General features: G+C 35.3%; 1 protein-coding gene across 2 annotated transcripts in view; it reads left to right on the top strand.

The window, feature by feature from the left end:
* The first annotated feature begins 9,017 nt into the window (after window positions 1-9,017).
* Window positions 9,018-15,742, top strand: part of LOC110111359 (ethylene receptor 2) — a 23,859-nt gene continuing 17,134 nt past the window's right edge. For both annotated transcript variants that reach the window (XM_020843189.2, XM_020843190.2), the window contains exon 1: window positions 9,018-9,445. The gene's annotated coding sequence lies outside the window, so the exon portion shown is untranslated. The remainder of the gene's footprint in view (window positions 9,446-15,742) is intronic.

Below are 15,742 nucleotides of genomic sequence, written 5' to 3' on the forward strand. Positions count from 1 at the left end.
GCTGAATATTACCGGCTCGAGATTGACTCGTTTATGGGCTCGCGAGCTGGTTAAAATTAATGTTTGAATTTTGTTTAATTATTAATATTCTTATTACTTTTAAAAGTTTTAAAATTATTAAGTTGAATTCCTCAACAGCGCATAGGCAATAAAAAAATTCTCAAATATCAATGCTAATAAATGTTTCAGCTTTAATTATCACTAAAACAACAAAAATATCAAAAACAATTATATAAAATTTAAAAGATGTATTACAAAGTGGTAGCTTTAATTAACTAGAGAAAAACTGTAGGAAACTACACAGTTCCATTAAAAGAGCAAGTCTATCACTTCGCTTCCTCAAATATCAATTCTCCACCAGGGCGAAAACCGGGAGGGAAATTGCGCAGGCGGGCGTGAAATCGAGCTGCTCGATGAGCTCATTACAATGTCGCGAGTCAAGCTCAAGCTTGACTCGAGTTCGAGCTCGGTATTTAACTCGCGAGTCGAGCTTGAACACCCCCTGACTCGAGCTCGCCTCGTTTACACCCCTAGTTATTACTCACGTGTATTAATTACAGACATTTTAACTGAATTAGGACCGTTAATTTTTTCTCTTTTTAGATTTTTCACATAAAAATCATAATCCCGAACCCGTTTTACTCCAATCAGAAGCGATATTTTGTTCAAATATATTACTACCAAGTTAATTCTCTATCAACTCAACTTCTAAAACCCGACAAAACTAATACATTAACTAAATTGTTAATTAGAACCAAAGTTACTCGGTTTAGATTTATAAATCTTTTTGATATTGAATACCATAGTCTCAACTTCATCCTTCCAATAATCAAGAACATTTCCCCCTTATCAATCATTCACAAAGATGGATCCTTCCTAATCAAAGTTAGTAAAGAACTTCAAACCATTTCAAAGCTTTTATTTATTTATTTATTTGCTTTATTATTTTCTTCATATGCTTGCAATACTAATATAGTTAAGGTAACAATACAAACAAGAACTATTGTTATCAAATATGGAACTTTATACCCTATCAATCTATATAAATTCCTCTCCTTTATTTATCATTTAAACACATAAATTATTAAACATTTTCTTAGAAATAATTTGATATCAAATCTTATATAAGTTTTTTTTTTATTGATAAAAAATGAGGCATTGAGTCCACAATAAAAATATAAAAAAATATATTAGCTGCAACAGAGATACCATGCATAGAGCTAATCCAACCAAAGAAATCATAACAAGGAGAAAATTAAGGGAGAATATTTTGATCAAAATTTAATGATTATATATTTTTTTATTTATTAAATTTATCCTGAAATTAGTAAAATAGAAAAATTAATTATCTCCTAATTTAATTATATTTATCATGAAATGAATTTAATGAATAAATAATTTATTTTAATTAAATTTGTGTCTAATTATCTAATTTAATTTTTTCTCTAAAATAAAATAAAATATACTAAGGAGATTCAACCGGCAGTTTGGCAGCAAATTCAGCAGTGGCATCTATACATTTCCGTGTTAAATGGGCCATTTTCAGGCTAAATGGGCCCCATCTTTAGAGAAAATGTACTTGCCCATTGGGCTAAAAAGTCTGAAGACTGGGCTAGCCCAAAATAATATGATTCTTTTTGAGAGATTATGTGGGACCTGAATTCTACTATTGAATGAGGCTTTTAACAAGTATTACTTGAATAATGATTATACTAAGGTTTCGTTTGGAGCTGCTTTTTTAATGCTGTCTAAGGCTTCGTTTGGGACGATTTTTTTATTGCTTCTTAAAGCAGCTTCCTAGTACAAAAATTTTAATTTTTACTCGGAAGCTGTTTTAAGAAGCAATAAAAAAGCCGTCCCAAACGAAGCCTAAATTAACTTCTTAGTACAAAAATTTATAGTTCAAAAATTTTTTCTACTAGAAAGCTGGTTTATAAAACAGTAAAAAAGGTTGTCCCAAACGAAGCCTAAATTATACAATATGATAAATCATGCTCAACAAAGAAAACGTAGAAAAATAGTTTATATGAATTTTAAGAAAATCACGGACGAATTTGGATGCCACGGGCTTGATCTTGTGGCTTAATTAGTTGGCCTCTTGAGCATGTTAACGAGTTGAGTTTGAGTAGGATCGTGAGCCCACTCGGCTCACAAAACTAACATGAATTATGTTAGTTTGGTGATTTTTGTAAGCACTAGGGTGCAATTGCCAACTATACTAATAGACCTCAATATCTTAATATTGATTGGTAAATGGATAGATATTCAAATTTAAGCTGCATAAATAGACTTTCCCACTCAAATGAAATACAAAAAAAAGTAAGAATGTAAGACTAAAATTAGTTTTAATGGAAAAAAAAAAGAAAGTGTAAAAAGAACTAAGAGAAAATTGAGACAATTGCTAAAAAGTGTAAAGTTTAAATGGAAGCTCATACAAAGCTCGAAGACCCTCATTACAAAAATATTACAATTTGTTATAAAACTTTAAAATCTTTATTACAAAAATATTATTATTGATAACAAAACTCCAAAACCCTTGCTATAAAAATATGTCAATTAATGATGTCCTTTAATGTCTAACTGGAAGCTCATACAAAAAAACTTGATTGTCTACGATAACCTCCAAACTTCATCTAACTGACCTTCACTTGTTTGGATGTATGCAGGGGTGTTCATATTTGACACAACAAGAAAACTCGACTCGAATCCGACCCGCAAATTTCAGGTTAGACCCCACCCGATTTCAAAACGGGTCTGGTTATGTTTCCAGGATTTCGACCAGTTTGAAAAATGGGTCAGGTTCGGGTTGACCCGATGGGTTGCTGTGTCAACCCGGAAACCGGTTTAAATGAGATGATCGTGATGCTAGAGCATGCCCACACTTGCCAGTGGTTGCCCGCGCACCTTCCTGCAGCTGCCCGCGCCTTGCCAGCAGCTTCCCGAGCACCTGCCCGCAAGCCCGCTAAGCCTGCCCGCACCTGCCAGCAGCCTCGAACGCATGCCTTCGCTGCTGCCCGCACCTGCATGCTCGCGTCCGCGCCCGCTCGCAGCCCACCGCTTGTAGTCCAGCCTGCCCGCCGCCCGCTGCCTGCAGCCCGTCGTTCCTAAATCCGGCCTCCGCCATAAGCTCAATCTTGTCAAGCCGGGTCAACCCAGCAACTCGACGGGTCAGGACCGAGTCCAAATTTCTAACTCGTTTACATACCTGGGTCGGATTAGGATCGACCCATTTGAACATGGGTCAGTTCCGAATTCGACCCAAAACCCGATTTTGACACCCATAGATGTATAGACTTATTGACAAACAAAAATGTTATATTAATAATCACAAAAATTGAATTGCATGATTACTTACAAAATTTTATTTGCTAACTTATCAATAGCCTTTTTTTAGATGATCCTTACATGTACACATCCAATAAAGGCATCTAAAATGGAGGTAGGCAATAGTGGAGGGGACTGGCCGGCTGAAGAATAAGGTGGAAAGGTAAGTTTAGTCTACATCAAGAAGGTGAAGGCACCTTTTGAGTAGGTGTGGACTCCTTAAGGAAGAAGAAGGGAAAAGATAAAGACTAAAAAGAGAGAAAATAGAAATTTTATTTCCTGAATTCAATTACAACATTTAGGATCTATTTATAATGTTTACATAAATCAATTTTGGGTTTAATAAAGAATTATACCGTCTGCTTCAATACAAGTAAAATAAAAGAACATGCAATGGGTTTGGGACCAGTTTAATGCCCAAATAAATTGAACCACGAGTTGTTGCAGCAGTCTCGTTATTGTAGTGCTTTCAATGTTTGAAAAACTTGCTTCCTTCTACTTCTATGATAGACTTTGAATATTTGTTTATCTTGATGCTAATTTTTTGAATCGTTCACCCATTCTTAACATCATTATTGTACTATCTTTGAATTCAAAAGAACATATTGACAAAAACTTGAAAAAACTAGTTCAACAACTCCTGCCAATTTACTCCACTTACAACTTAGCTTCAATGAGTCATCCAATCTACATATTGTCCATCTCTAAAAGATATAACCTACAAGGCATGCAACCTAAACTTAGTCCATAAGTCAAAACCTTATAAATCAATTTCCGGCACCGTTTTTGCGCCGGAAACAAGCCGTAGCTTACTTACGGCGAACCTACGACGTTTTATCCGCCGGTAGTTTCCGTCGTATAAATACGACGTAAACTACCGACGCATACGTCGCTGGAATTACCGATTGAGAAACGCTATTTTTTCTAGCATATTTTGCGCCGGTAATGCGCCGGAGAGTGCGCCGGAAAGGTTTCCGGCGCATTATAAATGTCGGCGGACATTTATCGACGCGCACCAAACCGACGGACAAAAATCCGATGGAACTGCGTCGGAAACCAAGGAATTCTATCGGATTTTACGTGTTACTGGCGGATATTGTCTGCCGGTAATAGCGTATTTTCCTGTAGTGCAATCCAATGAACCTAACAACCCCATCTTAAATATTGCCCTTCTAAAAAGCTACCTCCAATGTGTCAATTCATAAAATTAAACCCAATGAGTCATGTCATCAGCCTATCATTGAATAAGCTAACCTAAAAGTAGCATAATAAATGTTTCCTATGCTCTTCCCTACAAACTCAACCAAATCAATATCATTATCTATAATCACTTTCTTTGAATGAAGGTGTTGAACGTTTCAACTAAAGAGGATTCTTATCACAACTTAGATATCCTTTTTTATTTTTTATTTTCAAGGCATATTTGTTTACTATTTTTATTTTTTTTTTATTTTTAAATAATTTAACTTATTTTTTTAAAACACAAAAAATAAATTTCAAACATTCTAAGTATTTCAAAGTAATTATAATAGCTCATCGCTATCATTACTGTCATCAACTATCATCATCAACTATCACTATTATCTTTGTGAGCAACCACTGCAACCTTGGGCTGTCAAAATCGGGTCACGGGTCGGGTTCGAGTCCAACCCGAAATTGACCCGTCATTGTTCAACCCGACCCGAACTCGACCAGTATTTACAAACAGGTCTGTTTTTCAAACCTGAACCAGACTCGATTCGGGTATGTTTTACTACTTTTTTATTTAATTCAATTTATTTAAACATAAATCGAATTAAGGTAAGATTTATTTTAATCAATTTAAAATAAATCAAGCTTAATTTAATTTGGGCAGTATGATTTATTATTTTTTAAAAATAGTATTTACTTATTTCATAATAATATTTTAAAATACTCTTAAATCAATTAAAAATGGGTCAAACCGGGTTGATTTCGGCCTTTCAGGTTTCCGGGTCAACCCCAACCCGACCCGATTTTGCAAACGGGTCGAAATCCTTAACTCGAACCCGACCTTGTTCAGGTTGACCTGAACCTGAAATTTTTTGGTCGGATTTAAATCGAATTTTTGAATCATGTCAAATATTGATACCCCTACGGCAACCGATGAAGGTCATCGTCGTCATCACATAAACAAATAAAAAAAATAATAATATTTTGAAGTGTCGAAAATGCTTTATTTCATATCTAAATATTAATAAAATAACAATAATTATGATTTCAAGCAATGAAAAAAATTAATTTCAAACTAAATAAAAAGCCATTTTCAAAGCCATAAAAGCTATCGCCCTAAAAAGTTCGACCTTCCCACGGATTACTCGCTCTTTAATTATAATGATAATTACATAAATATAATTTTATCACGTTAATTACGCCTTTTTTACAATTTTATTTAGTCAATTAGAATAAATAACTCAATTAAAATAAAATAATCGCAACTGTACGTACCGTGAGAATTGTGCAGCATCCGATTCCGATTTCCAAATCCCTTTCACAAAATATTATATGGTTGCTAATAACACGTGTGGGTTACCTGTTTGCTTGTGGGGTCCACTATAATTCTTTACTCTTTTTTTTAATAAGGTTTTGTTTTTTTTTTTTTTTTTGGGGACATTTAGGCCATTTAAGGCAAACTCACACACACAACGCATACACAAAGACTCGAACTCAAGACCTCTTAGTTGGAAGCATAAGCTCTCAACCAACAAGTCAAGGTGAGCTGTGTAATAAGGTTTTGTTAGGTCAGCTCTCAACATGGGCGAATTATTACGTTATGTTACCGGATATCCAGACACCCAATTCAAGCGCGTGACATCATCCGAATATACTGGATCTCGATGTATTTTGGTGACATGACGCGTCTGGATTAGTGTCCGGATAAATCCAGACACCGGAGGCTTTGGTGTCTCCACTCATTCATTATTTATTATTATTATTAAAATTTCATGTGAATTATTTATTTTTTTTGCTTTTTTTTTTGGTTCATGTTTTTGTTTTTATAAACAAAATTTTTTATTGATTTACATATTATTATGATTGATTTAGATTTAGGGTTTAGGGGATATCAATGAGAGATAATTATAATTTATTTGATCAAAAATTGGATGAAAGAGTGCAAATTAATTTTGATTCTTTTATTTATTTTTCAATCTTACTCATAAATAAGTGCAAAAGAAAGAAAAAAAAAATTTATATGAAAAAGAAACTTATCTTCCTTCTATTTTCTCTTCTCATTGATCCCTTATTAACTCATCTCTATCAATGTTTTTGTAGTATATTGGATCAAAGACTCATCTTTCTTCATCCCCTTTCTAAGGAACACCACTTCCTCATAAGCCATATGATGCCACCTTATTAGTGAACCAATTTCCTCTATTCAAAGGAGGTAACAATGACTATAATGATGTAGGTCTCCAAGGAGATAATTGAGGTGAAAACAAGGTGATAATGATTAGAGAAGCATAAAAGGCTTCGGTTTGATGAGGAATTTGATTCAAATTCGAATACAATGGTTATTAAAATACTTAAATAAGTTCTACAAATTTATCGTGTAATTTTCATATATTATTTTTTTCTTATGCCCTTGTAAAACTCATGGAATGATGAGTCGTCTTATGGAATTTTGATGAGAACCTTGTTATGATGCTGATGCTTACGCTGTATAAAGAATCAAAGAAGATAAAGCTTCCCACCAGGGTAAGGCTTTACAGGAAAAATGCAAATTACCGATGGAATTTCTGGCGGAAGTTTTATGTCGAACATTCTGGAGGATTTCTGATGATATAATTTCAATGGATTTCCGACGGAAATTTCTGACGGAAATTTCTGGTGGAATATTTTCGACGGATTTTCGATAGAATTTAAAATTTTCTATAAAGTAATTATATTAAGTATTTATAATTATTCATTTTGTTAAATAAAATTAAGTAATTTAATAACTTATTGCCAAATTAAAGATTATTTCTCGTAGGAGCTGGGTTTGAATCACACGAGCAGCGGGCATGTAGAGTGCGGGAATGAGGGCAATGAGCAATGGTTATTGGTAGGTAGCACGCAGGAATAATGCGGGCAATATGCATGAATGAGGGCACCTAGTGGGCAGCCTTCATGGGAAGGCAGGTGGACTCGATTGGCATGCAGTTGGGGTGGGCGGGCTCAAATATTTTTTTCTTCCAGCAATTTCTACCAGTCAGAATTTCAAACGTATGATTTCCTCCAATGGGTTATTTCTGTCGGAATTTGTTTTCCGACACGTGTTTTACTGGCAAAAATTTTCCGTTAGAAATCTGTTGGAAATAGTAATCATCAACGGATTTTAGTCATTTTCAGGTGGAAATGGTCACCGAAAAACTCCGTTTTTCATGTAGTAAGATCATAAATTTATATTATTAATGCATTTTAGAGGTTGGTAATAGAGTGGATAGGTTATACAATCATTCTTTTCTCATGAACTTGGCATTTATGACTTCATGCACATGGGAAGACAAATGGGGTTGACTCTATTGAGGATCAAAGGGTTCTTATATATATTTTTATCTCAATATGTTGAACAATTTATTTTGCATCTATTTATAACAATGAAAAGGTACCACTAAATTACAATCATGCCCACACTTTGTTGAGAACATCTTTTTGAGGTTATAGTTAGGGTCACCCACTCTTATCCCAATCTTAAAGTAATTTTATCAAGGCAAGGCACCATTCCTTACAAAAGGGTGAACATTAAATAGATCAAATTGTAATGGATGTCCAAATTGGGGGTGTTAAAGTTCTAGTGCCTAAAGATCAATAAATGCCAGATCCACTAATCAACTAAGACATGAATGTATTCCAATAGATGACACCAATTTATCACATAATGTAGTATTCATGATAGGAGGTTTACAAATTTAAGACTTCAGCATTGATAGAAGTTTATGTATATGACAAAAATGGAAAAAATCGGGGATACATTTTTTTATAAGAGCTTATACCTAATATATGTTTTTTTTGAATGATTTTGAATAATCAGGTCATCATAACATAGCCATGATCAAGTCAAACACAATTGATCATAGCCTTATTTGCATTCGATGCATCAAGATAATAAGTTTAAATGTCTGTTCAAGCGCAACTCGTTGCCGAATGATCGAGTCGAACATGAGCTTCATAACGAGTAAAACGTGAGCTCCTCCCAAATGAAAAGCTTTTTTATGGCACTCATACTCATGACGAGATGATATTACATTAGTGAGTCAATTGTCTGTTACTCTCAAAAATTTAGGTGAAATTATTCTGTGCGGACGCCGAATGCTGTTCGGAGACCAATCATAATGCACCACGTCACCCCCTGCTCGGTACCCGACTCGGCACCGCTGACGTGGCATATTCTGGTTAGCCTCTGAACGATGAACTGCATTCGGTGTCCGCACATAATAATTGTGTCATTAAATTTACTACAACCAGACCATCTTTTCAACTTAAATTTTTAAATTTCAAACTTTTTTTTTATATTTTAAATAATTTTTGAACTTGTTAGCTCAATTCATGAGTCGTATAATTTTTGAGCGGAAAATTTGGCTTCATCATGTGCGATCAATAACATAAAAATAATTTACAAATTCTCCATAATTTAGGCCGAAATTGCAATGCACCATCATTTTGGGGTTGATCGATCAATATAAAATTACATGTTGGCGAGGTAAGTTGGGACTGCAAATTGCACCTTTTCGTTCATTCCATCGGGACGTTTTAGCTCAGATTCGTTGAACTTTGCTCCCTTTCCTTTGTCTTACTGTCTCCGCCCTTCTCCGTCCTCCCCGCCAGTCGACGCTCGATGGATTAAAGCTTGAAATGGCCGAAATATTCCTCATCCACCTCATCTGTTCCAACGAAGAAATGGCATGCAAGTGAAAGCATGGCGAGCTGAGGATTACTGACTTGGGTTTCTCAATTCAAGCGACATAAGGGAGGCTCCGCTTTCGTTTGACTTCAGTACTATTTTCTTGCTTGGATTCTTCTGTTATTAGAATGAAATCGAGTCTACAGCTAGAGAGAAAGCGTCGAGAAGATTTTCGGGATTTGATCTCACTTCTTGGGTTGGCTGGCAAAAGTGGATTCAATGGTATGTTTTCGTCTCTCCTTGCCTGTTTCAGTTCTAATTGATCCATCTGGATTGTACAATTTTTGGGCTTTAATGGTTGTGTGATGTTAAGGTTGAGAACTTGGTTATTGATCCTTTATTTGTGAAGGATTTGTGTTTGCGTGTCTGTTGGATTTAGTATGGTTGATGCCTATTGCCTCTTATCAGATCTGTCCATCTGAATTTGTGTTTAGACATTTGTTTTATTAAATGCTGATTCTGGTTACTTGGTTTGTAAAAATGTTTGATATCAAGGCTTGTTTTACTCGAAGTTTGATGGTAGATTATCTCTCTCTCTCTCTTTCTTTGCGTGAGCTGAAATTTTGTTTGCAAGAAATGTTGTGGGAATTGGGAAACGTATTCCTGGAATTTATTGAAGTAGTAAACTATTTTTGAGGTTTAGGGCTGATATATCACCGAAAATTCATGTGATGGGGCACGGATATTCACATAATTTTCAGAAAATAGTAAAGTAACTTTGAGATTGTCTGGACTTCATTTTTCAACAAACATATAGTTGAAACGGGCATCTTGATGATAACAATCTAACGATACATAAAATATTTTAATCCTAGTTCAAATGAGCTTAAATCAAGCTCTTGGAAGCATTATTAGAAACTGTTAAATCTCAGTCACTCTAGAAGAGATCCCACGGCCTCAAATCAGGATCCGTGGGAATCCCGCCTGTATCATGCCTTATTCAAGTTAATGTCTTTCCATAGTTAGTTAACTGATTTAGGAAGGAATATGTGAGGGAAATAATGCCTGATTTTGTAGTTATTTGTTTCTCTATTAAGGTATCTTGTATAGTTCTATAAATAGGGCAGAACTTGTGTAATGAAATAAGCTTTTCTCTCTCTTAAACTTACTGTTTTCAATATGGTATTAGAGCCTATAACCTTCATTGCCGTGGAAGAATGATTGTAGATTGTCGATCTTCGGAGCAGAAAAAAGAAGAAGAAGAAGAGATCGGAGCTACCAGACGCCGCCGACACCTTCTCCAGTCGCGGCTTCCTTACTTGATGTCGGCATGCATAAGATTCTAATTGACCGGAAGACACACATTGCTCCTGTTTGGAAGAACCAACCGCAAGAGCAGAAGACGTGTGGTAGACGAAGCCGAAGGTCGGGGGCGAACGTGTGAGAGATGAAGCTAAAGCTGAAGCCGAGGCCGAAGCGAATTGAGCGGGCGGAACCGGACAAACGTTTGGGAGACGAAGCCTTTTTGCGTGCCCAGCTACTCGATCTGAGTCTTTAAGACTCGGCTCGGTTTGATTAATTCGAGAAGTAAAGTACAAAAAAAGAAAGGAAAAAAATTCTTATTTATAGGCCTTTATTGTCATAATTAAAAATAAGAGGGATATTTTTTTTTCAGGAAGCCTTCATTGCTACCCAAAGATAGTCATCATTACTATCAATTGACACCATAATGTTAGGAATTAATTCTTCCCAAAGTATTGACCAATTTGAGGATCCTATGGTGCACCAATGATGAGGTGACCTCCAAAGCATGCAACATTCCTATTGCCTAAATAGGAAGAAATATCTAAAGCGTTCTCAATTTGTGAAGACCTACTTAAAAGGAAAAGGGAAATTACATCACGTCCTCGGAGGAGGACCAAAAGAAGGAGATCCTAATTTTTGGGTATGGGATGAAGGAAAATCTATGATTATGTCATGGTTGTGGAATTCCATGACTCCAGAAATTAATAATACATTTATGTTCATTTCCACTACAAAGGACATATGAGATGCCGCCAAACAAACTTTTTCAAAAGCTCGGGATGTTGCTCAAATATTTGAAATCCAGATCAAAGTAGGAAGCACAAAACAAGGAAGTAAGACCGTGATAGAGTATGCCACATTTCTACAAAACCTATGACAAGAACTCGATCACTACAGATGTATCGAGATTAGATGTCAAGAAGATGCTGCTATCTTAAAGAACTTTATTGAAAAAGATTGATTTTATGTTTTTCTTGCTGGATTAAATATATAATTTGATCAAGTATGAGTCCAGATCCTTGGCAAAGAGCATACACGATCATTAAATAAAACCTTTTCTCTCATTTGTGCTGAAGAAAGCCGACGAGGAGTGATGTTGCAGCCAAAGGTGGTTGAAAGTTCAGCAATGGTGATGAACAGAGAAGCACCATGAAAGGAAAAAAGGTAAAGACTCCTAAAGTTAAAGACAGAGACTCACTTTGGTGCAGTTATTGCAAGAAGTCAAGACACACAAAGGAGATGTGCTAGAAAATACATGTAAAACCCCCCAGTAAGGAATAAAATCAAAGAAGTGAAAAAGGGACACATCATATGCCAACACTACAAGAGTTAGCCTAACCCAGAAACACCGACCAGCTTCAAAGACCTTAATAAAGAAGATATTGAGGAACTAAAACTACTCCTGGTATCCCTTGACAAACCATAAGCATCTTCCTCTCTTGCACTTTCAGGTAAGTTTCCCATATCTATTGGATTAAACGCCTCTAGAAATCATTTGAAAGGATTATGGAATATTGACTCAAGAGTCATAAATCACATGACAAACTTAACTACCTACTTCACCAACTATAATCCTTGCCTAAGTGATAAGAAAGTCATCACTGCTGATGATTCTCATACCACAATAGAAGGCCAAGGAGACATACCCTTATCTCATTCTCTTACTCTAAAGTGTTCTCCATGACCTATTGCTTATTTTAGGATCAGGAATCGGGGAAGAAGATTGGATTTGCTAAGGAGAAAGTTTGACTGTACTACCTGAAAGAGCTGAACAAATATAAGAAGGTGTCGGCGGACTGTACTACCTTAAATAAGGGGAGGAGCCCTCCTGATTGTCACTTATCTTATAAACCGACTACCTTCAAAAACCTTGGGAATAAAAGCTCCAATGGATATTCTGCCCTCCTTTTACCTCGAGTTTTGAACCCATAATAACCTTACACCCATAATCTTTGGGTGCTCTGCATATGTTCACATCCACAATCATAACAGAGGAAAATTAGATCCAAAGGCACTCAAATGTATCTTTATTGGATATTCAGTCACTCAAAAAGGTTATAAATATTATCAACCACCTACAAAGAAAACCATTATATCCATTAATTTCACTTTTGAACAAAATTCCTATTTTTTCAAACCTCATCTTTAGGGGGAGATTGGAACTGAAGAAGATGAGGAAAGTACGCTTGCCCCTCTTGGCCTTCCACCTAAAACCAATCATCCTAAAACCCAGAAGAGGGAAACTCAAGACAAACCTGTCATTAGATTTGGGAAGGTATATTCTAGTCATACAAGTTCATACTATAATCTGAAGCTGATCCAAGAATCTGAACCACCTCTTGAAATGAAGGTAAGTTTATCATCGCCCTTATACCCTATAACCAACTCTATATCCTTCAATAGCTTTTCATCCTCCCACAAAAACTTCCTGCCTACTTTAGAAGATATTTACATTCCTAATGATATTTCTGAGGCCTTATCTTATAAAAATTAGAAAAATACCATAAAAGATGAAATGTGGGCCCTAGAGAAAAATAATACATGGGAGATTGTTAACCTATTGACAGGGAAAAAATCAATCGGTTGAGAGTGGGTGTTCTTTGTAAAGTATAAAGCTGATGGTACACTCGAAAGATACAAGGCGAGACCAGTGGCAAAAGGGTATACTCAGACATATGACATTGATTATCAGGAAACCTTTGCACTCGTAGCCAAGATGAACACTATCAGAATCCTACTCTCCCTAGTAGCTAAGTACAACTGGCATCTGGAGCAATTGGATGTAAAAAATGCATTCCTATATGGGGATATGAAAGAAGAAATATTTATGAAAATATCACTAGGATTTAAGGAATCTGGAGGTAACAGGGTGTGCATGTTAAAAAAGGATCTATATGGGCTCAAATAATTTACTAAGTGCATGGTTTGGAAGATTCTTGAAATTCATGCTTCTTAATGGGTATCAACAGAGTCAAGGGGACCATACACTATTATTTAAACAATCAGACTCAGGGGAAGTCACAATACTACTAGTCTATGTGGATGATATTAGCTTGACTGGGGAACAATAAAAAGGAGAAAGTAAGTCTAAGGAAAAATCTTATAAAGGAATCCTATATCAAAGAACTTGGTATACTAAAATACTTTCTTGGAATTGAAATAACTCACTTCATTAAAGAAATTTCATTTCACAACAAAAATATATTAAAGATCTTCTGAAAGAGAAAAGAAAAACTAGCATGTAATCCAATACTAACACCATTAGAACCAAATCTCAAATTAGGGGAAACGAAAGAAGATCGATATGTAGATAAAGGTGCTTACCAGAGATTTATGGGGAAATTAATTTACCTTTCCCACACCATACCAGTTATAGCATTTTTCTATAAATATGGTTAGTCAGTTTATACAAGCTTCAAAATATACACATATGCAAGCAGTAGGCAGAATATTGCACTACCTTAAGGGAAACCCAGAGAAAGGGATCCTCTTTAAAAGAGACCACGAAGTAACTCTAGAAGCATACACTGATGCTGACTATGCAGGATCACCAGTTAACAGAAGTTCCACTTCTAGGTACTATACATTTCTTGGAGGAAATCTAATTACATGGAGAAGCAAGAATGAAAATGTGGTGGCAAGATCTAGTGCGGAAGAAAAATATAGCGCTATGGCCTTGGGAAAATGTGAGATGCTATGGATCAAGATGATTCTAGAAGATCTAAAGATCAAATGGGATAAACCAATGAAACTATATTGTGACAACAAATCAACAATCAGTATAGCTCACAATCCAGTCCAACATGACAGGACCAAATACATAGAAGTAGACAAATATTTCATAAAAGAAAAATTAGACAGTGGTCTTGTATGTATCAACCATGTATCATCAAAAGATCAACTTGCTGATATCCTTACCAAATAATTAGATAACTCTGCCTTTCACAGAATGATTGCCAAGCTGGAGACCTATATTCCCCAGTTTGACGGGGAGTGTTAAATCTCAGCCACTTACTGTAGAAGAGATCCCAACAGCCTCAAAATCAGGATCCATGGGAATCCCGCCTTATTCACGTTAATTTCTTTCCATAGTTAGATAATTGATTTAGGAAGGAATATATGAGGGCAATAATGCCTAATTTTGTAGTAATTTGTTTCCCTATTAAGGTATCTTGTATTTTTCTATAAATCGGGCAAATATTGTGTAGTGAAATAAGCTTTTCTCCTTAAACTGAATGTTTTTAGCATAAACGTCCAAATATCATTTGACCCTTTATGGGACTGAATAACCTCTAATTTTGTATGCTTAATATCAAAACGAACATGCAAGGTTTAAATTTGTGCAATTATATATTGCGGCTTTTTTTTGTTCGCGAGGCTAAGCATAAGTCTCATGGTGTTTTGAGGTGCAAGTCTCAAAATTAAAAAATTATATAAAGTGAAAATAAAAGTTAAAAATGATTTTTTATATAATACTAAAATATATGTTAAAGGATGACATATTAATTTTCTATTAAACTATGAAATAATAAATTAACATATATATGAAATAAAAATTACACATCATGTTAAGTGACAATTGATAAATTATATAAAATAGAATTGAAATCTAAATATTACAAGAGAAAAACATCATAAAATATAGTTATTGCATAAAAAATATCATATAACATCAAGTTCAATTCCAAATTCCATCTTTCCCAGATCCCTACTCATTCATAATTAATTCCTGAAGAAAGTTAAAATAATTGGCAACAACTCATAAATCATCTGCATTGTCATCCTGAGGGGGTATTTATTTGAATTGTCAACATAACAAATTGATCTCTCCCATGCCTCATTCTGTGGGGTCCAATGCCTCTCAACCTACTTATTTTTATTTATTTCAGTCATCTTCATCTTTCATAAATATTTGTCATCAATATAAAGATGAGAGTAATACTTCAAATTTTTTAGAGGTGGTGATGTTGCACGGCTTCAAAGTGATCTCTGGCAACGGGTACGACAGCGGTGGCTAAGGTGGAGACGGCGGGTTGGAGGTCGAGGCAATTAAGAGGAAGCTTTTGCAGCTTGGGAGTGCATTAAGGCATGATTTGTTCGAGGCTTAGCTTAGGATTTAGGTAAGTTTTAATTAAAAACTATATAATTAGGGTGAGATATATGTCTCAAGCTAGCCAAGTGAGGCATGCCTCAGCAAAATTGAGGCGCACATCTCATAAAAAAGCTCGAGGCGTAAGCCTTGAGGCACTTTTCACCGAAATTGTGTTGAGGCGG

This window comes from Dendrobium catenatum, unplaced genomic scaffold, assembly GCF_001605985.2.
Source record: "Dendrobium catenatum unplaced genomic scaffold, ASM160598v2 fragScaff_scaffold_841, whole genome shotgun sequence".
Taxonomy (NCBI): domain Eukaryota; kingdom Viridiplantae; phylum Streptophyta; class Magnoliopsida; order Asparagales; family Orchidaceae; genus Dendrobium; species Dendrobium catenatum.